General features: G+C 47.9%; 1 long non-coding RNA gene across 1 annotated transcript in view; it reads left to right on the forward strand.

The window, feature by feature from the left end:
* LOC102173396 overlaps window positions 1–20,577 on the forward strand; it is a 65,821-nt gene extending 45,244 nt beyond the window's left edge. The window contains exon 3 of the long non-coding RNA XR_001918837.1: window positions 16,807–20,577. This is a non-coding gene — a long non-coding RNA (uncharacterized LOC102173396). The remainder of the gene's footprint in view (window positions 1–16,806) is intronic.

Below are 20,841 nucleotides of genomic sequence, written 5' to 3' on the forward strand. Positions count from 1 at the left end.
TGTTAAGTATTAAATATTCTGATTATTTTTAAGAGTAAAAACCCATTGTTTCCAGAAACTCTTTGGTTAGGACCTGACTAGCTTATTGCCTGAGAAGTCACAGTGAAGATTCATTCTGTTGGCTTTGGGAGACATTATTCTTCCTGGGATAATTTAAAGAGACCAAAAAGAGCTGGGAGGATCAGTTCTGTTTAGCTGCCTGTTTTCATATTTGTTGTGTTTTGTGATTCCTGAATACCAAAGTGCCCCCTGAAGTTGTCGAAACGTTGCTGTCTATGACTTGCCCTCTATTATTATTTCAGTCCTCATACAGAAAGTCTTCATATTATCTGGTAACTTGCCTTATCCAGATCACAGCTTTAAGAATCAGAATAGAAAAAAAGTTCCCTTTGAGAAGATAAAAGAGATGTCACAAAATATTTGCTCTACATCTCAAGCATTTTACCTCCAAGTCTGTGTATTCATTCAAGTTCTTAAATTCCAGCTAGAGCAGCCCTCTTGTTTGCAAACCCAGAGTGCATTAGAAGTGAGGATAGGTCCTTCCATGGGCCGGGGCCATGGGTATCAGCAGTGACAGTCTGGTAATAAGAGACAGAAAAACTACAAAATAGATGCAGACATCAAAAAACTCAGCAGTTTGATTCTACTTAGTAAAAGGGTAAATACTCTCCCAAGTGTGATGTTTAATTTTATGTGTTAACTTGATGGACCATGAGGTGCTTAGATATTCAGTCAGACCATATTCTGGATGTGTTCTGGGTATGTGAAGGTGTTTTGAATGAGACTGACATTTGAGTTGATAGACTGAGTAAAGCAGATTGCCCTCCCTGATGTGAGTGGGCCTCATCCAATCAGTTGAAGGTCTGAATAGAACAAAAAGGCTGACCTCCCTGTGAATAAGAAGGAATGCTTTTCTTCCTGACTGCCTTTGAATCGGGACATTGGCCTTCTCTTGCCTTTCGACTAGACTGGAATTTACACCATTGGCTCTTTTGCTTCTTGGGCCTTTGAACTTGAAATGGAACTTTACTATTGCTTTCCTCTGGATCTCCAGCTTGTAAATTTGTAGTTCTTGGGCCTTGTCAGCCTCTATAATGTCACTAAGCAATTCCTTATAATTCCTTTTAACCTCTCTCTGTAGATATATCCTATCTATCTGTCTGTCTGTCTATGTATCATCTCTATGTCTATTGGTCCTGCTTCTCTGGAGAACCCAGACTAGGAGACCAAGCCTTACTTTGGTCTTGGGGCTCCACGTGATTGGACTGGCGATGCTCACCTGAGTCAAGAAAGGAAGGTAAAGGGCTTCTCCTCTTATCACTCAGGCCTCAGGTCGGCTGTCCCTTCCCCTGGACCCTCCCCAGACACCAGCACTTGTGTCTGTTCTGCCAGCTCAGGGCAGTGCCTAACTGGCTGTTTCAGGCTCTGAGCCCCACTTTAGCTTCTAGAGTCTTCCCTGGTGGCTCAGACGGCAAAGTGGCTGTCTACAATGCGGGAGACCTAGGTTCAATCCCTGGGTTGGGAAGAGTCCCTGGATGAGGAAATGGCAACCCACCTTATCCCTGAGCCGTCCCTTCCTCCTGCCTCCCCTCTCCGCACTGGTGTGAAATGGTGCACTTGGGCACCTTCAGTTGTAGTTAAAGATATAGTTCAGGGAAGCAATGCCAACTGGATCTTATTTCCTCAGCGAAACCATGCTACAACAATGGGTGAAGTTTCTTATTCATAACTTTTTACAGAAACATTTGATATTTAAATCCTGAGGTAGATATGGGCTTGGACTCAGAACTGCAGTTGAATCCTGCTTCTTCCAGCTGATTCTCTGTAACTCTGGGCAGGCCCTTTCACCTCTGCAGGGCTCAGTCTCCTCATCTACTGAATAGGGAAAAAAAATACTCACTTCACAAGGCAGTTGTGAGGATTAAACTCAGTAATGTATGCAAAGTAGCTTGTGTATTACCTGGCACATAATAAGCGCTCAATAAGTTTTAATTCCCTCTCTCCCTTCTCCTTTTTCCAGTTCAATCAAGGATTATGATAGATGTGTTTCCCTGTGCAGTGCAAAGCTTTTAAAAGTGCATATAAATCAATTAAATAGGCCAATGAAATAATTGATCATATAACATTTGTTTAAGAGATCCTGGGGCAAGGGACAGAAGATTAGGGGCTTGTGGAAACCTCCAGGGAGCTCCTAGGAGCAGGCAGGTCAGACGGGGATCCTGTGCCGTGGCCTGTGCACCCCTGCTCTGAATTTGGGGAGAAAGGGCAGGTGGTGCAATGAGCTGTGACTTATTTAAAATTCAGATGAGTGACTGTGACGGTCCCGGCTGCTGGGTGGGCCCTGTAAGGAAAAGGCGAAATGATCCAAAGAGGCACTGAAATGGCATCTGGCCTGCCTTCTGAATGCGACATTTGTGAATTAATCTCAGTGAGGGCAGAAGATAAGCCAGGTGACCCAGTTCTAAACATCTCACCATTTGCCTGTGGTGAAGAGAAAGGCACATTTGCAGGCCCCCTTCCCCCTCTTTCTGCTTCTGTGGGTGAACCTGGAGAGCAGGAGCCTCAGGGCCATATTTGGAGACGCTGTTACTCGGGAGTGGAGTGCCGTATGCCACAGACAGAGTGGAAGGAGATCGAGAGCTGTAAAGGGGTGTTCATTCAGTGGTGAGAGAATGGCCTCGAATGTGATTCAGATTCTAGGCAATTCTATGGTTGCCAAGGGGTGGGGGAGGATGAGGGGAAGGGATAGTTAGGGGGTTTGGGATGGACATGTACACACTGCTGTATTTAAAATGGATAACCAGCAAGGGTCCACTGTGTAACACAGGGAACAGACCCAATGTCATGTGGCAGCCTGGATGGGAGGAGAGTTTGGGAGAGAATGGATACGTGTATATGCACGGCTGAGTCCTTTTGCTATCTACCTGAAACTATCACAACATTGTTTATCAGCTATATACTGCTACTGCTGCTAAGTCGGCCGTGTCCGACTCTGTGCGACCCCATAGACGGCAGCCCACCAGGCTCCCCCGTCCCTGGGATTCTCCAGGCAAGCACACACTGGAGTGGGTTGCCATTTCCTTCTCCAGTGCATGAAAGTGAAAAGTGAAAGTGAAGTCGCTCAGTCGTGTCCGACTCTTAGTGACCCCATGGACTCCAGCCTACCAGGCTCCTCCATCCATGGGATTTTCTAGGCAAGAGTACTGGAGTGGGGTGCCACTGCCTTCTCCATATCAGCTATACACCAATATAAAATTAGAAAGTTAAAAAAAAACTAGAGCATCTCTTGGGCTTCCCAGGTGGCGCTAGTGGTAAAGAATCTGCCTGCCAAAGCAGCAGACACAGGAGACATGGTTTCGATCCCTGGGTTGGGAAGATCCCTGGAGGAGTGCGTAACAACCCACTCCAGTATTCTTGCCTGGAGAATCCCATGGACAGAGGAGTGGGGTGGGCTACAGTTCACAGGATCGCAAAAGAGTCAGATATGACTGAAGCAACTGAGTACGCAGAACATCCTTTGTTCTGGGGGAGGACAGGGGAAATTCTATTTGCTCACCCGTGGTTCCTTGCTTCTCTGGACCTTGGCCGATCCATGTTTTAGAGTGGAAAATGGAGGAGGCATTCTCCAGGACAAGCCACCCCAGAGAATGGGATCAGGCCATCCCTCAAGACCAGGCTCAAGGACTTCCCCTTCCTGAGTCATCCCTGCCTGCTCCAGCCTCTGCTCTCTCTAGGGACAAGATGAGAGCTATCCTGGGAGGGTAGGGCTCTGTGTCTGCAGTTTGTGAGTGTGGATGGACCATTCTCTGGGAAGTTTCTTGCATTGCTGCAAGTCTTGTCAGCAGAGGCTCTGACAGCCTTTGTTCTAGATCCTGTCTTCGGGGATTTTCATATAGCAGGCAGCACTGGAAGAAGCAGACAGTGTCTCCCCCTGGGGTAAGGAGCAGATGGCAGGTATTTTTACCTCCAGTAAAGATAATATCTCCCTCAGGTAAGTTTATGCCTGTTTTAAAAGGTACAAGTTTCCTAAGCTTAGATTCCATCAGGTGTGAAGCAAACCCACAGTGTGTGCCACATTCCCTGGACGCCCCCCACCCCACATTGTCCCCTTGGGTGGACCAGAGGCACCAATGCAAATGCGATACTGATGCTGCCTGCTCAATGACTGTGAGGAATAAAGAGTTTTCTTTCTGGCCCAAGAGTCTCCTACCCACAACTGTACAACTGTGGCTAAATTGTGAGTTTGCAAGAGGATGAAATCTGGGACCCTCTATAGCTCTTCATAGTGAATGCCTCACAGGAGGAGACTGGTGACTGTGCAGGGCCGGGGCAAGGCTGTGTCCACTCGGAGGAGGCCAGTATCATCCTGATGATGACCTGCGTGGCAGCTTTTGCTTGTTGGACTCTCTCTGGCTCTGTTCTCTCTGCTGCTTTGTCTCTTGGCCTCCCTTCACCTTTTCCTGTCAGGGTTTTCTGCATCTTGGGGACTTGTGAGATAACTGGGGGTTTATCCCCCTCCACTCCTTTCCCTGGAGATGGATCTCTGGGTTCCAACAAGTTCTGACGTCCTCTGCTCTACAAGGAGCAGTTGCTGTCAAGGTTTCTGGACCTTTGCCCCCCACCCTACCCCCTCCCATCTCTTCCCTGTTTTGTTCTCGTACAGGTGTGGCCTGGTGCTTCTTCTCTTCCTTCTAATCCAGTCCTTGATGGTCCACTTGCCAGCATGCCTGACGGCACTCTTATTTGGCAATTTCCCCATCTCAGAGAGCAGAATGTTCCAGGGGTGCCAGGCCTGGGAGTAGACTTGCTGGAGAGCTCCAAGTGTGAGGCCAGCTGACCAGAGGTTGCAGTAACATGAGGGCCTGCCTTAGAGTGTCAGCCAGGATGCAGCTCTCCTCCTCCCCAGCCGGTACCTATCACTGTGCCCGGTCCCTTTGGGGAGGCAGAGTGACGCAGATGAACAAATAAATGGGCCCAGGTCCAAAGCCGTCTGCAGCAGGCAGCTGGCGCTGCCCCTCACTATTTTTCCTCTGCTTTTCCTCACGTCTTTATTCTTCTCACTATGTGATGTGATGGTACCTTTCTTAATCTGCCCTCTCGTTGAAAAATGCTATTCCTATAATCCATGGCCAAGAAAAACACTGAGGAGCCTTGACTGAGGATGCCCAGTCATGGATCTGGTTAGGGTCATGCTAGAGAGAGCTGGGGGCTCACCTCGCGGGGGAGTGAGGAGGAAAAGCAAGGGAAGGTCCCCTCTGTGACAGTCACCTGACATGTGACAGGAGCCCAGGAGAGGGAGGCTTCTGCTGGGCCCACCTAGCCCTCAGCATTGGTCATTTGTCAGGAAAGTGAAGTCGCTCAGTCTCTCAGTCATGTCCGACTCTTTGCGACCCCATGGACTGTAGCCTACCAGGCTCCTCTGTCCATGGGATTTTCCAAGCAATAGTACTGGAGTGGATTGCCATTTCCTTCTCCAAGGAATCTTCCTGACCCAGGGATCGAACCCAGGTCTCCCGCATTATAGACAGACGCTTTACCATCTAAGCCACCAGGGAAGTCCCAGGAGCAGACTGCAAATCCTAGGAATTAGGTTGTCAAGACTTAAGGTGGCCTCTCATGGATTGGCTTGTACCCCCTCCATGTCTGAAAAGATATTTTGGGGTCCTCCCCTTCTCTGGGCCCTTTTAAAATCATTCCAAAGGGCAGATGATTGCATTTATTCATCCCCCCCCCCCCACACACACACCCACAAATAGGCATGCATTTCACCTGTTTTAAATGATAAAAGATTCTTTCTCTTCTAGGATGGAAGGAATGGATTAAGGAATGTGAAGAATTTTGGAGGCTTTCAGCCTAGACCATCCTTTCTTGCTCCTCTCCAGTTGCTCAGTCCTGTCCGATTCTGCAACCTTATCGACAGGTTCCTCTGCCCATAGGTTTTCCCAGGCAAGAATACTGGAGTGGGTTGCTGTTTGCTCCTCCAGGGGATCTTTCCGACCCAGGGACTGAACCCTCATCTCCTGTGTCTCCTGCATTGCAGATAGACTCTATTGCTGAGTCACCAGGGAAAACCAAATCATCCTAGTGCGGGCGCTAAGTCGCTTCAGTCATGTCTGACTCTTTGTGACCCTATGGTCTATAGCCCGCCAGGCTTCTTTGTCCATGGGATTCTCCAGGCAAGAATACTGGAGTGGGTAGCCATTCCCTCCTCCAGGGGATTTTCCTGACCCAGAGATTGAACCTATGTCTCTTACAGATCGTCTTTGGGCCCCTTAAGTATTCATTTTGCATTCATCTAGCCAGCCATCCTTCCTTCATACAGTTGACTCAGTGATCATCGCTTTATGAATCGCTATGCTAGACTCTGTGGCAGACCTTGTAAGCAGAAGCAAAGAGAAGAGGCGTATCCCCACTCTCAGGGACCTTGCAAGCTAACAAGGGAGACAAATAAGCCATCCCTGCAGGAAAAGTGCAGGGCTCTCTGAGTGTGAATCCTACAAGAACCGTCTTCAGCTGGGTGGCCAGAGATAGTCTGGCTGTGGAAGTGACATTCCTGCAGAGCTCTGGAGAGTGAGTAGAACTTACTGGACACTGAGAAGGGAAAAAGCATTTTGGGCAAAATACAGCATTAATGCCAGGATTTGTCACAGGAACATACTGAGTGGAGGGAGAGAGGGAAAAAAATGAAAATGTCAAGACAATTAACCAAACAAAGAATTTGCGTCAAGTGGATCTGAGAAATGGGCTGATTCAGATCTTCTTGTTTGATAGATGAACTGAGTTTCTTGCCCTATACAGTGGCTCCTATGGGGTGAGACCAAGGGCGGGGTGGGGTGGAAGGGGCGGGCGGTCAGGGCTGTGAGACTGGACGATGGGAAATCACAGGTCCTTGGCCAAGCTACCAGAGACTACGGAGTTCCACCACTGGCCCATCTTACCTATAGTACACACCTCTTACCTGAATAGTAAGTCCTTTGCGTATGATCCTTCAAGTTGGAAACATCCAAAGATGTGAATATATGTATGCCAGCTATTGTACTGTTCAAGGTGCTGTGCTATAAGATTAAAAATGTTTTCTTATTTTTTCTGTTTGTCTTTTTCTGTATTATTTGTGTGAAAAGTATTATAAGCCTATTATCAGTTTAGTTGCTCAGTCATGTCTGATTCTTTGTGACCCCACGGACTGCAGCATTCCAGGCCTCTCTGTCCATCACCGACTCCTGGAGTTTACTCAAACTCATGTCTATTGAGTCAGTGACGCCGTCCAACCATCTCATCCCCTGTTGTCCCCTTCTCCTCCTGCCTTCAATCTTTCCCAATCAGGGTCTTTTCCAGTGAGTCAGTTCTTCCTATCAGGTGGCCAAAATATTGGAATTTCAGCTTCAGCATCAGTCCTTCCAGTGAATATTCAGGACTGATTTCCTTTAGGGTGGACTGGTTGGATCTCCTTGCAGTCCAAGAGACTCTCTAGTGTCTTCTCCAACAGCAAAGTTCAAAAGCCTCAATTCTTCTACATTCAGCTCTCTTTATAGTCCAACTCTCACCTTCATACACGACTACTGGAAAAACCATAGCTTTGACCAGACAGTAATAGCTTTGACTATTACTTTTTGGCAAAGTAATGTCTCTGCTTTTTAATATACTAACTAGGTTGGTCATAACTTTTCTTCCAAGGAGCAAGTGTCTTTTAATTTAATGGCTACAGTCACCATCTGCAGTGATTTTGGAACCCCCCAAAAATAGTCTCTCACTGTTTTCATTGTTTCCCCATCTATTTGCCATGAAGTGATGGGACCAGATGCTATGATCTTCGTTTTCTGAATGTTGGTCTTTAAGCCAACTTATTCACTCTCCTCTTTCACTTTCATCAAGAGGCTCTTTAGTTCTTCTTCACTTTCTGCCATAAGGGTGGCATAATCTGCATATCTGAGGTTATTGATATTTCTCCCGGCAATCTCGATTCCAACTTGTGCTTCATCCAGCCTATCGTTTCTCATGATGTACTCTGCATATAAGTTAAATAAACAGGGTGACAATATACAGCCTTGGTGTACTCCTTTCCCTGTTTGGAACCAGTCTGTTGTTCCATGCCCAATTCTAACTGTTGCTTCCTGACCTGTATATAGATTTCTCAGGAGGCGAGTCAGGTGGTCTGGTATTCTCATCTCTTGAAGAATTTTCCATAGTTAATTGTCATCCACACAGTCAATGGCTTTGGCATAGTCAATAAAAACAGCAGTAGATGTTTTTCTGGAACTCTGTTGCTTTTTTGATGAATCAACGGATGTTGGCAATTTGATCTCTGGTTCCTCTGCCTTTCCTAAATCCAGCTTGAACATCTGGAAGTTCACAGTTCACTTACTGTTGAAGCCTGGCTTGGAAAAATCTGAGCATTACTTTGCTAGTGTGTGATATGAGTGCATTGTGCAGTAGTTGGAGCATTCTTTGGCATTGCCTTTCTTTGGGATTGGAATGAAAACTGACCTTTTCCAGTCCTATGGCAACTGCTCAGTTTTCCAAATTTGCTGGCATATTGAATGTAGCACTTTCATAGCATTATCTTTTAGGATTTGAAATAGCTCAACTGGAATTCTATCACCTCCACTAGCTTTGTTTGTAGTGATGCTTCCAAAGGCCCACTTGACTTCGCATTCCAGGATGCCTGGCTCTAGGTGAGTGATCACACCATCATGATTATCTGGGTCATGAAGATCTTTTGTGTCCAGTTCCTCTGTGTATTCTTGCCATTTCTTAACATCTTCAGGTTCTGTTAGGTCCATACCATTTCTGTCCTTTATCGAGCCAGTCTTTGCATGAAATGTTCCCTTGGCATCTCTAATTTTCTTAAAGAGATCTCTAGTATTTCCCATTCTATTGTTTTCCTCTATTTCTTTGCATTGATCACTGAGGAAGGCTTTCTTATCTCTCCTTGCTAGTCTCTGGAACTGTGCATTCAAATGGGTATATCTTTCCTTTTCTCCTTTGCCTTTCACTTCTCTCTTTTCACAGCTATTTGTAAGACCTCATCTGACAACCATTTTGGTTTTTGCATTTCTTTTTCTTGGGGATGGTCTTAATCCCTGCCTCCTATACAATGTCATGGACCTCTGTCCATAGTTCTTCAGGCACTCTGTCTATCAGATCTAATCCCTTGAATCTCTTTGTCACTTCCACTGTATAATCATAAGGGATTTGATTTACGTCACACCTGGATGGTCTAGTGGTTTTCCCTACTTTCTTCAATTTAACTCTGAATTTGGTAATAAGACAGTCAGTTCCCAGTCTTGTTTTTGTTGACTGTACAGAGCTTCTCCATCTTTGGCTGCAAAAAATATAATCAATCTGATTTTGGTACTGACCATCTGGTGATGTCCATGTGTAGAATCTTCTCTAGTGTTGTTGGAAAAGGGTGTTTGCTATAACCTGTGTGTTCTTTTGGCAAAACTCTATTAACCTTTGCCCTGCTTCATTGTGTACTCCAAGGCCAAATTTGCCTATTACTCCAAGTATTTCTTGACTTTTTACCTTTGCATTCCAGTCCCCTATACTGAAAAGGAAATTTTTGGGGGGGTGTTAGTTCTAGAAGGTCTTGTAGGTCTTCATAGAACTGTTCAACTTCAGCTTCTTCAGCATTACTGGTTGGGGTATAGACTTGGATTACTGTGATTTTGAATGGTTTGTCTTGCAAATGAACAGAGATCATTCTGTCGTCTTTGAGATTGCACCCAAGTACTGCATTTCTTTTGCTGACTGTGAGGGCTACTCCATTTCTTCTAAGGGATTCTTGTCCACAGTAGTAGATATAATGGTCATCTGAGTTAAATTCATCTATTCCAGTCCATTTTAGTTCCCTGATTCCTAAAATGTCGATGTTCACTCTTGCCATCTCCTATTTGACCACTTCCAATTTGCCTTGATTCATTGCCCTAACATTCCAGGTTCCTATGTAATGTTGCTCTTCACAGCATTGGACTTGACTTCTATTACCAGTCACATCCACAACTGGGTATTGTTTTTTCTTTGGCTCCGTCTCTTCATTCTTTCTGGCGTTATTTCTCCACTGATCTCCAGTAGCATATTGGGCACCTACCGACTGGGGGAGTTTATCTTTCAGTGTTCTTTTTGCCTTTTCATACTGTTCATGAGGTTTATAGCCGATTGTGTTAATTGGATACCTAGGCTAACTTTGTTAGACTTAACAAACAAAAAGGACTTTAAAACATGCTCTCAGAATGGAACTTGTTCATATGTAGGAGACTTAATTGTAGTATACTTTTTGCAAATGCTTGTCACAATGGACTCCCTGGATTCAGTTACTCCTGGCTGAGTCTTCAGCTAAGAGGTGCCCACAATGGAATCAAGTCTGAATCCCGGCTGCAGAGTTCAGAGGTCAGGACACCTAAGACAGAGGGTAGAGGGCAGAGGCAGCTCTCATGAAGATCAGTGGCCATGGTGTGTGATATGTAGCAGCTCTTTTGTGCCATGGTTGGGAGAAGCTCATCTAACATGTTTTAACATTTTCCCAATTGAATGCGTGGTCTGTGGGTGCCACGAGAATGCTTATCTGTCAGTTTTGACAGTATAACAGAGTGTACATTTTTTATGCTAAACATAGTCTGTACAAAAAACGAAGCTCCAGTGGCAGCACCAATGAAGTCTTAAGCTTCTGCCAGACCCCCTCCCTCAGGGATGATTGACAAAGTAATTTCTATTGTGCCTTAATGAACCAGAGCACACCATCCATACCAGCAGCCTTTGCAGCCGAATGGCATCACTCACGCCTTGTCTCCCCGCCTCCTACAGTGGGTGGTTCACCAATATAGCCTGTCTCTGTGGGCCATATGGGGCTGGCAGAGTCCAGAAACAACGGTGGCTCTTGGGTCCTTGCGTTTGCCTTCTACTCCCTCCATCAGGATCCCAGCCATAATAGCTGCCATTTCCTGAGAGCCTCCTGTGTGCCAGCCCTGTGCTGAGTACGTTACCTGAATGATCTCATGGCTTTCACACCAATCCTAAGAAGTAGGTACTAGTAACATCAGAGGGAACTGAGGCTCCTTGAGGACTCAGAGTGACCTCGTCACTCTTGCATGCACCTCAGGGAAGGGGGCATGGAGGTCTGATTCTGTGAAGTGTGGCCTAGAGGCTGATATCTTTCGTCTTTTTCTTTCCATGGTTGGGAGCAACCAGAGGTGGAGAGGATGGTCTCCAGGGGGACAGAGGAAACTGAAGAGTTCCAAATGATTCTTGCATGTTTTCTGAAAGGCTGTTGAAGGCGCTTGCTTTTACATTTAGCCGCATCACTCCCCAAACCCCTGCCATGGGTTTTGGATGCAGAAAATGGACCAAAGAAGTTGTGGTTTCATTTTATGTGAGATGAGACCACTCAGGCCAGCTGCCTCTGCCCTGAACCTGCAAAGAGTGCAGAGCAGCACACAGTAGGTGCTTACTTGCCTATGGAATTAATTTGAGTCCCTGCTTAGGGATACACACCTGCCTCCCCGTGTGTATGTTTCTAAGGACAGCGTGGCTCCCCCATGTTCTCGGGCATGGCGTGGCCTCAACAGTCTCTCATGTGATGCTTTTAAATGGATGTTTGTGATCTAGGATCAGCAGGGGTGAGGAGAGATTCTTGCTTCAGCAAGGATCTGTCAGATTTACTCAGTGGCTGTGACCACAGACCAGAGGCCAGGAGTTCAAGGCTGAGCCACATTGGCTACAGACTGCCAGTCCTCTGTGCATCTGCAGCTCAGGCTCTCTGCAGACCTGCAGTATCTTTTTTAATGGTGTTTTTGGACACAAAGATAGAAGAGGGGCCTGGTGCTGGCAGTGGGAAAGTCTGGTTTTCATCTCTCCCTTCTCCAGGAGTGAGCTCTCTTTGAGAGAGCAGCAGGGCCAGGCTGGCTTCTTGCAGAGGCCAGCTCTCCCGCCTTCACCCTGCATTTGTCTGTGGCCACAGAGCACGGCCTGATTGCAACTGACTTTCCCCCAGGCGCTCGTGCAGGCCTATTAGGCTGACAGGCTGTAGTGGGCTGGGAGCGGCCCTGACTTAGTGTTGCTCCCAGGTAAGCCACTCTCTATCCCTCGTGGACCAATCACAGATGCCTTCCAACACCTGCATGTGCCTGGGCCCATGCCAGGCTGTGCAGGGGCCTCCTGGAGGGCAGGCCTGAGGCAGAGGACTGCCCAGGATGACCTGGGAATCCAGAGAGGAAGCCTACCCGGCTCTCACTATATCCCAGGACAAGGTGGAGATGGGCAGGAGATCAGCGGTCCTGTACTTCATTCTGGCTCTGCTGTCAACCAGCTGTTCAATCTTGAACAAGTCTTTCTGGGACTCAGTATCCCCATCTGTAAAACAGTAGGATTGAACTATAATATTTCTAAGAGATCTTTCTTTGATATTCTAGTTCCTTCATATCCCTCAGCCCCTCTTCTGCCTCTGCTCCTAGGCCCAGCATGGAATTGGTTATTGTATAAACTCATATTATTCAAAACGGCATCAATATTACCTAATGTGTTAGACATGAGGATGTCTGTCCTATCCCAGGCCTGCTGACTGAGAATCTGCATTTTAATAAGGCCTCCAGGTGATTTGGATCCACAGTAAAGTTTGGAAAGCCCTGGCATAGCCCATTCTCCCCAGGTGTGAGGCTCTAGGCTCCCATCACCCCTCCAGAGCCCAAGGTCATTATCAGCCATTTAGGTGATACACCTGTCCTTGCTGAGGCCTGCAGGGGAGAGTCCCAGGGCTGACTATTGACCACCTAAAACTAGGTGATGTTTTTGCTGAGAGTGGGTCACAGAGAACAACCCTCACGCCTCCCCACCCTGCACCACTCTGGACCCTACACTCACTTATTTGCACAAAGGCTTCCAAATTTCAAATGGAGGAATTTTTAAAAATCCCTTAGACTGTGCCTGAAGAAATGTCGCTCAACCTTTTCCTTATAAACAGACAGATACTTAGAGAGAGAGGGATGGAGGGAGAGAGATGGAAATAAGTAGGAATGTCTTTAAAATATAGATGGCCTTTGTCATAGGTTCTTAATTAGGGTCTGTAGGGTCTGTGGTTGGAGCTTCCAGTGGAGTCTCTGAGCCCCTGAATTAATATATGGCATATGTGCATTTTCCTGGTGAGAGAGAGGGTCTGTGCTTTACCAGAGTCTCAAAAGAGTCCATGACCTAAAAAAGTCAAAGAACCCTTGGGCTTGGTCCAAGTCTGTTTCTTGGGATTTATCGAACACCTCGCTGTTTGGAGACAAACCAGGGACTGACTGAAGAGCTCTTTATGAAAACAACTTTAGGGCTGCCAGTTAGGCAGGACTTTCCTTTCCTCTCTCTGCTCCTCTAAATTTCTCTTTGTTCTTCCTATTATCTCTATCAAGGGCTATTTTCAGGGCTGATTGGAAACGGAGAGTGGGCCTGGCGGCACGGCAACAGGAGAGCGTGTTTGCCGGAAAAAGCATGGGCTCTTGTTGAGAGCAAAGGCAATTAGCCCTCAGAATTGGCCATATTCCTTCCTTTCCTTCCTTTTTTTTTTTTAAATTAAAAAAAAAAAAAAACATAAAAAACAACAAGTGAAACCAGTGAAGCCATTTCTAGAAAATGGCCAAGAGCAGATTCAGACCTGCAATTTCCTTGCTGCTGCCCAGATGGACGTTCTGGGCCAGGCGCCATGTCACCATGCTCTGGACTGAAAGGGCTGTTCTGGTCTTAAGGGCTGATTTTCCATTCATCCCCCGAGGCCTCTGAAGTCCCACAGGTGGGGGCCCTTTGCGGGTGAGTAGGTCACCTGTGGCTGCCAGGCTAGCTAGCTCCAGTGGGTAGGAGTGGGTCCACTCCTCTCAACACCATTTGCCCCCAACCCCCAGCACCGTTCACCCATGTGGCTGCAGGGCAGCCACTTGTGACATGGGCACTGTGTGTATACCCAGTCGCTCAGTCATGTCTGACTTTTGGTGACCCCATGGACTGTAGCCCTCCAGGCTCCTCTCTCCATGCGATTTCTCAGGCAAGATTACTGAAGTGGGTTGCCATTCCCCTTTCCAGGGGATCTTCCTGACCCAGGGATCAAAGCCAGGTCTGGGTGCTGTAGTAAGAAGCATTTCCAACAACCCCCAGCTTGGCTCTTGCTTCCAGTTACTGATCCTATGGTGTCCTGATCTCTTGTCTCTGGATGCAAATAGCCAGCTCCTGGCTCTTGAAGGCAGAAACTGAGTTTTCTATCTTTGTGCCATGACTCTACTGAGAATGTGGCACTCATTTTTCCCCAGCTCTCCCACCTCCTCAGATCTCCCTGACCACTTCTATTCATTGGTCCTCTTAACCCAACCCTAGTGCCTTGCTAGGCCTTGCCCATGGCAAGGGGAGATTTGGCCAACAGAGGGTCTTTGCTTCAGCCAATCAGCTTCACTTACTACCCCCAGATACACCTGTGATCCCTACCTTAGCACCTTTTCATTTATTTATTTAACTTGGAGCATAATTGCTTTACAATGTTGTTAATTTCTGCTGTACAAAACCATGAATCAGCTATATATATACATATATATAGCTCTTGAGCCTCCCTCCCATCCACCCCATCCCAACCATCTAGGTCATCACAGAGCACCGAGCTGAGCTCCCCGCCCTATACAGCAGCTTCCCACTAGCCACCTGTTTTACACACGATAGTGTAAATATGTCAATGCTGCTCTCTCAGTTTGTCCTACCCGCTCCTTCCCTCGCTGGGTCCACAAGTCTGTTCCCTACATCTGTATCTCTATTATTCCTACCCTATAAATAGGTCCATTGGTGCCTATTTCTAGATTCCATATATATGTTAAAATATGATGTTTGTTCTTCTCTGACGTTCTCCTTCTGTACGGCAGACTCTAGATTCATCCGCATCACAGCAGAGGATTCACTTTCATTCTTTTTTGTGACAGAGTTGTACGTAGGTACCACATGTTCTTTATTCACTCCTCTGTCACTGGAGATCTAGGCTGCTTCAATGGCCTGGAAACTGCTGCAGCGAACACTGGGGTACATGGGTCTTTTTGTATTATGGTTTTCTCAGGGTACATGAGAAGGCAATGGCATGCCACTCCAGTGCTCTTGCCTGGAAAATCCCATGGGCGGAGGAGCCTGGTAGGCTGCAGTCCACGGGGTCGCTAAGAGTCGGGCATGGCTGAGTGACTTCACTTTCACCTTTCACTTTCATGCATTGGAGAAGGAAATGGCACCCCACACTAATATTCTTGCCTGGAGAATCCCAGGGACAGAGGAGCCTGGTGGGCTGCTGTCTATGGGGTTGCACAGAGGCGGACACGACTGAAGCGACTTAGCAGCAGCAGCAACAGGGTCTATGCTCAGTAGTGGGACTGCTGGGTCATATGGTAGTTCTATGTTTAGGTTTTTAAGGAGCCTCCATAATGTTTTCATAGCGGCTGTATCAATTTACATTCCCATCAACAGTGTGAGAAGGTTCCCTTTTCTTCACAGCCCTCCAGCTCTACCTCTGCATCTTGGTTGACAGTTTTACCACCGTCCTGATGTTTCTCTTAAATCCTGCTGCTGCTGCTGCTGCTACTGCTGCTAAGTCACTTCAGTCATGTCCGACTCTGTGCGACCCCATGGACTCCAGCCCACCAGGCTCCCCCATCCCTGGGATTCTCCAGGCAAGAACACTGGAGTGGGTTGCCATTTCCTTCTCCAGTGCATGAAAGTGAAAAGTGAAAGTGAAGTCGCTCAGTCGTGTCCGACTCTTCATGACCCCATGGACTCCAGCCTACCAGGCTCCTCCATCCATGGGATTTTCCAGGCAAGAGTACTGGAGTGGGTTGCCATTGCCTTCTCCGTCTCTTAAATCCTCAGTTCAGTTCAGTTCAGTCACTCAGTTGTGTCTGACTCTTTGCGACCTCATGAATTGCAGCACGCCAGGCCTCCCTGTCCATCACCAACTCCCGGAGTTCACTCAGACTCACATCCATTGAGTCGGTGATGCCATCCAGCCATCTCATCCTCTGTCGTCCCCTTTTCCTCCTGCCCCCAATCCCTCCCAGCATCAGAGTCTTTTCCAATGAGTCAACTCTTCGCATGAGGTGGCCAAAGTACTGGAGTTTCAGCTTTAGCATCATTCCTTCCAAAGAACACCCAGGGCTGATCTCCTTTAGGATGGACTGGTTGGATCTCCTTGTAGTCCAAGGGACTCTCAAGAGTCTTCTCCAACACCACAGTTCAAAAGCATCAATTCTTCAGCTCTTAAATCCTAGCCTTTCCAAATCCCACTTCCCCAACAGTTATAGTATTTCCCATCTAAAATTTATTCATCCAATCTCCTTTGAAGCCCAGATTCTTTTTTACTTGCCAGGGGACCCTCTGGCCTATGAACCTCCAGTGGGCAAGGGGCTCATTTACTCATCACAGCCTAGCCCATCACTGGGCTAGTAGCAATATATTCTTTATGTTGAGCTGAGCTCTGCCTCTGGGTCTTCTCTCCACTGGCTTGTGTCCTCTGGGATTGCATGGTGAGTAAAACTACAGGCTTCTAGGAATTAACAGAGTGGAGCTTAAATTTCCTCTGTTTCATTTACTGGCTGTGTGACCTCAGGAAGATCACTTAACCTCTCTGTGCATGAGTTTTCACGTTGCTAACCAGTGCTAATAATAATACCTATTTCAGTAAATTGTTGTGAAGATTAAAGATCTTTGAAGCACAGAGTGGGCGTGCATTCTGAGAATAGTAGATCTTGTAATTTTACTTTCTGCCTCTCTTTAACAGTCTCATTTGGCCTTAAATTGCTCTTACTTCATCTCATTTTTCAGGTGTGTGTCTCGGGTTGACTCAACTACATGGAGCTCTTGGAGGGCAGGGCAGTGCAGTCTTCATCTCCATCCTCAGCCCACTGTTCTCAGCAGGACTGGATGTGCCATTTGGACTCACTAGCGGGGCTGACAGTCAAACCAGTAAGAAAACACCCTCTCCATATGTAATTGTTTAAAGAAGACGTGCAGGTAGTTCCTGTTCAACTCTGATTAACCAAGCCTGGTGGATTTGCACAGAACGGGACAGTGATTATAGGCTACAGTCCACGGGGTAGCAGAGTCAGACACAACTGAGTGACTTCACTTTCTTCTTTTCTTTGCCTCTCCTCTCCCCACAGGGTCCTGAAAGGGCACACAGGTAGGTCTCAGTCCCCTGAAGGGGGTGTGTAGGGGACAGTCCCAGTGCATTCAGAAGAGTGTTGCATTCAGAGCTGCAGCATCCATGCACGAATCAGCCTGGCAGTGAGTGATGGCCCTGCCAGTCTGTGAGCCAGGGGAGGACTTCCGGAGGCAGCAGCGCCCTCCCAGGAATCAGATAGGCAGTACTGAGAGCTTGCGTAAGGCGCTCTGGGGGCGGGGCCAGTGTGGCGCATGCTCACAGCAGCATGTCCGGGCCACAAGGACTCTCACTGAGAGCAGGTGCTGGGAGCCCAGGGCCCGCTGATAGATTCCGGTCATTAGAGGTATCATGCTTCCTGCCCCTTTTACAGGCCAGCGTGCTCCCCAATGGAACATCTTCCAGCTGACTTCCTGGGCTGCCGAGACACACAGAAAACCAGACTCCAGGAGGAAGCTGCCTGACCCACCCCGCCTGTTTTTCTCTGGACCCCCCGGGCTGGCTCTTAATGCTTGCGATGCCTGACCCCTGTGAGGTCTGCTGGCGCTAGAGTTTATTAGCGTCCGTTCCCCTGGGAGTGAGCACCCTCCCGAAGGAGAGGAGGCTGTGGTTTTACTTCCGTGTGATCAAGGCAGACTGTGGGAAACAAGAAAGTGCGGAGATTAAGGACTGACTGCTTTAACGAAGAGAGGGAATCTTTCATAGTTTCTGTGCCACCCAAATCCCTTGCAGTGAGTAGGTTTGTATTCAGCGAAAATACTTTATTTATCGCAAGGGAAATTGGATCAGGGGAACATTAAAGGTGGGGGAGCGACATGCTGAAAGCAGAGCTCACAGCAAGGCATGGCTTTGAGCCAGCGGTGCTCAGAAACCAAGGAGGAAAGCGACTCGTTAGAAGGTGGCTCTCCGCGGGGCTCCTGGGTGTGCATCTCCCCTCCTGCTCCCACAGGACTGCCTAGAGGGAAGCAGAGCTCCAACTGGGTAACGGTCCTAGGGAACCAGCCAGGTTTATTGGCCTCACCTGTTATGTGTCTGCCTGGGAAGAGGTTGCTCCCCTGGGCAGTGTCACTTCAGTTTGGCCTTGGTGGTGGGAGGTTCTGCCCACCAAGTAAAGGGGCACTAGCCAAGAGGACTGGAACCCCAGCCAGTTTCTCTCTTGCTAGCCTGGGGTCTTGTTTAAAGCCCAGCAGCTTATCTTATGTCAAGGGGAACTTAATTAAGATGGAGCATGCAGGAGAGGCCCTCCTTCCAGTGGGCCTGGAATCATGGGAGATTGTCCTTGAGGACTCCCAGAAGACCAGGAGCTCATGCTAATTTAGGTGGGGAAGACTAGGTGGTAAAGACCTGGAGGAAGGAGTCCCTGGAGTCTTACCAAGGACCTCTTTCCATCCCTGAGTCAGGAAGATTCTTTGGAGAAGGAAATGGCAACCCACTCCAGTACTCTTGCTTGGAAAATCTCCTGGATGGAGGAGCGTGGTTGGCTACAGTCTATGGGATCTCTAAGAGCTGGACACGACTGAGTGAGTTCACCTCATTTCTCAAGGGAAGAGAGGGCAGGAGTGATGGCAAGGCTTGGAGGGAATCTGCCATTTTCTTTCCTCGTCCATCGTCAAGTGGAGAACACTCCAGGGAGCTAGCATGAAGTAGGCTTCGATGCTGGAAAGAGGGACCCTGGGTCTCTGAGTTGCTGCTTAAGGAGAGGCCCCTGGAGAGCAATGCTACATGAGGGCTCATGGGAGACAAATTTTTACTGCATGAAGCCACTGTGTTTGGGGTTGTTTGGGAGAACAGTTAGCATGTCATGCCTGATAACAATGCCTAACTCTGCTCTGATTTTGTGAGCATTAGCCCAGCCCAAGGTCGGGACTCATTCAGCCCACAGACACTTTCTGAGCACCAGCTGTGGGCTAAACAGGCAGTGGTGGTGGCCTGATGAGCCTAAGCGGACAGAAACAGAACTTCAGAGTAAAAGCACAGGGCTGAAACCCATCAAGCTGGCTTAGCACACACCCAGCCGAGGTCCCAGGGAAAAGACATTAACCTTGCTGTATTCAGCTCCAGGTCTGTACTTGTCAGCTGGGGACTATGGGTAGAGGCGGGTGGTGTGTTTAGCTTGGCCATCAGACTTCAGACTTTATACAGTGCCCTTGGAAGATGTCATATCCCACACCCAGCGGGTCACCCTGCCACCTGGGGCCTGGATCACCCTGAAAGTCGCTGGAGAGAAATGAGTGTGGCTTCCCCATGTTTTGAATGATAAATACAGTTCTTTCACCTCCTGGATTTTGCACTGGCAAAGAGAAACGTGGATAAGGAGAGGAATGACATTCTACCCTTGGTGTGCTTGGTGGGAAGTGGTGAGAACAGGCAAGGGGAGTGCTCACTGCAGTCGATCAGATGCCCCTCTGGAGGCAGCGTGGGCAGCAAGCCTGCAGGGAGCTGGTTCTGAGCTGTCCACCAGCTTCTCCCAGGGCCACCCGGCCATTGCAGCACATGCATCTTTAATTTTTTCAATTAACAACAATATAGAGCAAATGGAGTGGAGTTTTAATTATTCATAATTCATTTAGGAATAAAATCTCTGTAAACTAAAGGAAAGGAAGGGTCATATTACCTGTTCTTAAAAAAAAAAAAAAGGCAGTGAAAGAGGATGGAAAATCTACATATATTGACCTGATTTTTTTTTTTTTAAAGCTTTCCCTTTGGTCTTCACAGTTAGAAACAAGAGAGAGAAATGGGAGAAAAGCACCTGCTGGCAGGTTGGAGGGCTGCCTTTTCCCCCCGCCCTGACCTGGTCACTGGTACACGGTGTGACCTACAGCTTACTGCTGTCCCTTCGTGTGTCCACATGATCTGGCCCTAACAAAGGACTGAGATGACTAGGGCCGCTGTTACAGAGTCAGTTTAGATCCTGTGTATTGACAAGTATTGGCGAAGTATCTGCAGGGTGTGCACACACAATGGGTTCCAATGGAACACTGATAGGACCCCTGCCCACCAAGAACTTACAGGAAGGCTCCATAAACATGCGCCTCTATACAAGTACATGCTTTTTAGTCGCTAAGTTGTGTCTGACTCTTTTGTGACCCCATCGACTGTAGTCTGCCAGGCTCCTCTGTCCATAGAACTTTCCAGGCGCGTGTACTGGAGTGGTGTGTCATTTCCTTCTCCAGGGGATCTTCCTGACCCAGGGATCTAACCCACGTCTCCTGCATTGCAGGTGGATTCTTTACCACTTAGCCACCAGGGAAGCCCTCACAAACATATACATCTGTACATATGAGTGCCTGCATATGCACCCACTCCCCGCAAAATCATTAAATCCTAGGTGGGAAGGGAAACTAGGACATCTTTGGGGTCTAAATTTTTTAGTCTAAGGGGCTGAGTTCAGAGAATAGTGGCCAGAACACATACATCAGTCAGAAAAGGCTGCTCCTGAAGTCAACGTTGGAAGAGAGTAATGGCTTAAAAAAGGCAGGAAAGAAGGGGGGGTGTTACAGGTGAGGGATGTGCAGGGGGAAATGTGCAGAGGTGGATGGGAATGAGGCAGGTCACTGAGGGGAGAACTTCAGTCCATAAGCAGGTGTTGCTCCATAAGAGGGTGTGGCTCCATGCTGGGGTCTGGGCTCTGATTCCTCCCCCAGCCCATCCTTCCACTGCTCTGGTTCAAACCAACATCATCTCGTGCCTGGCCTCCC

The sequence above is a fragment of the Capra hircus genome, chromosome 11 (assembly GCF_001704415.2).
Source record: "Capra hircus breed San Clemente chromosome 11, ASM170441v1, whole genome shotgun sequence".
Lineage (NCBI taxonomy): Eukaryota > Metazoa > Chordata > Mammalia > Artiodactyla > Bovidae > Capra > Capra hircus.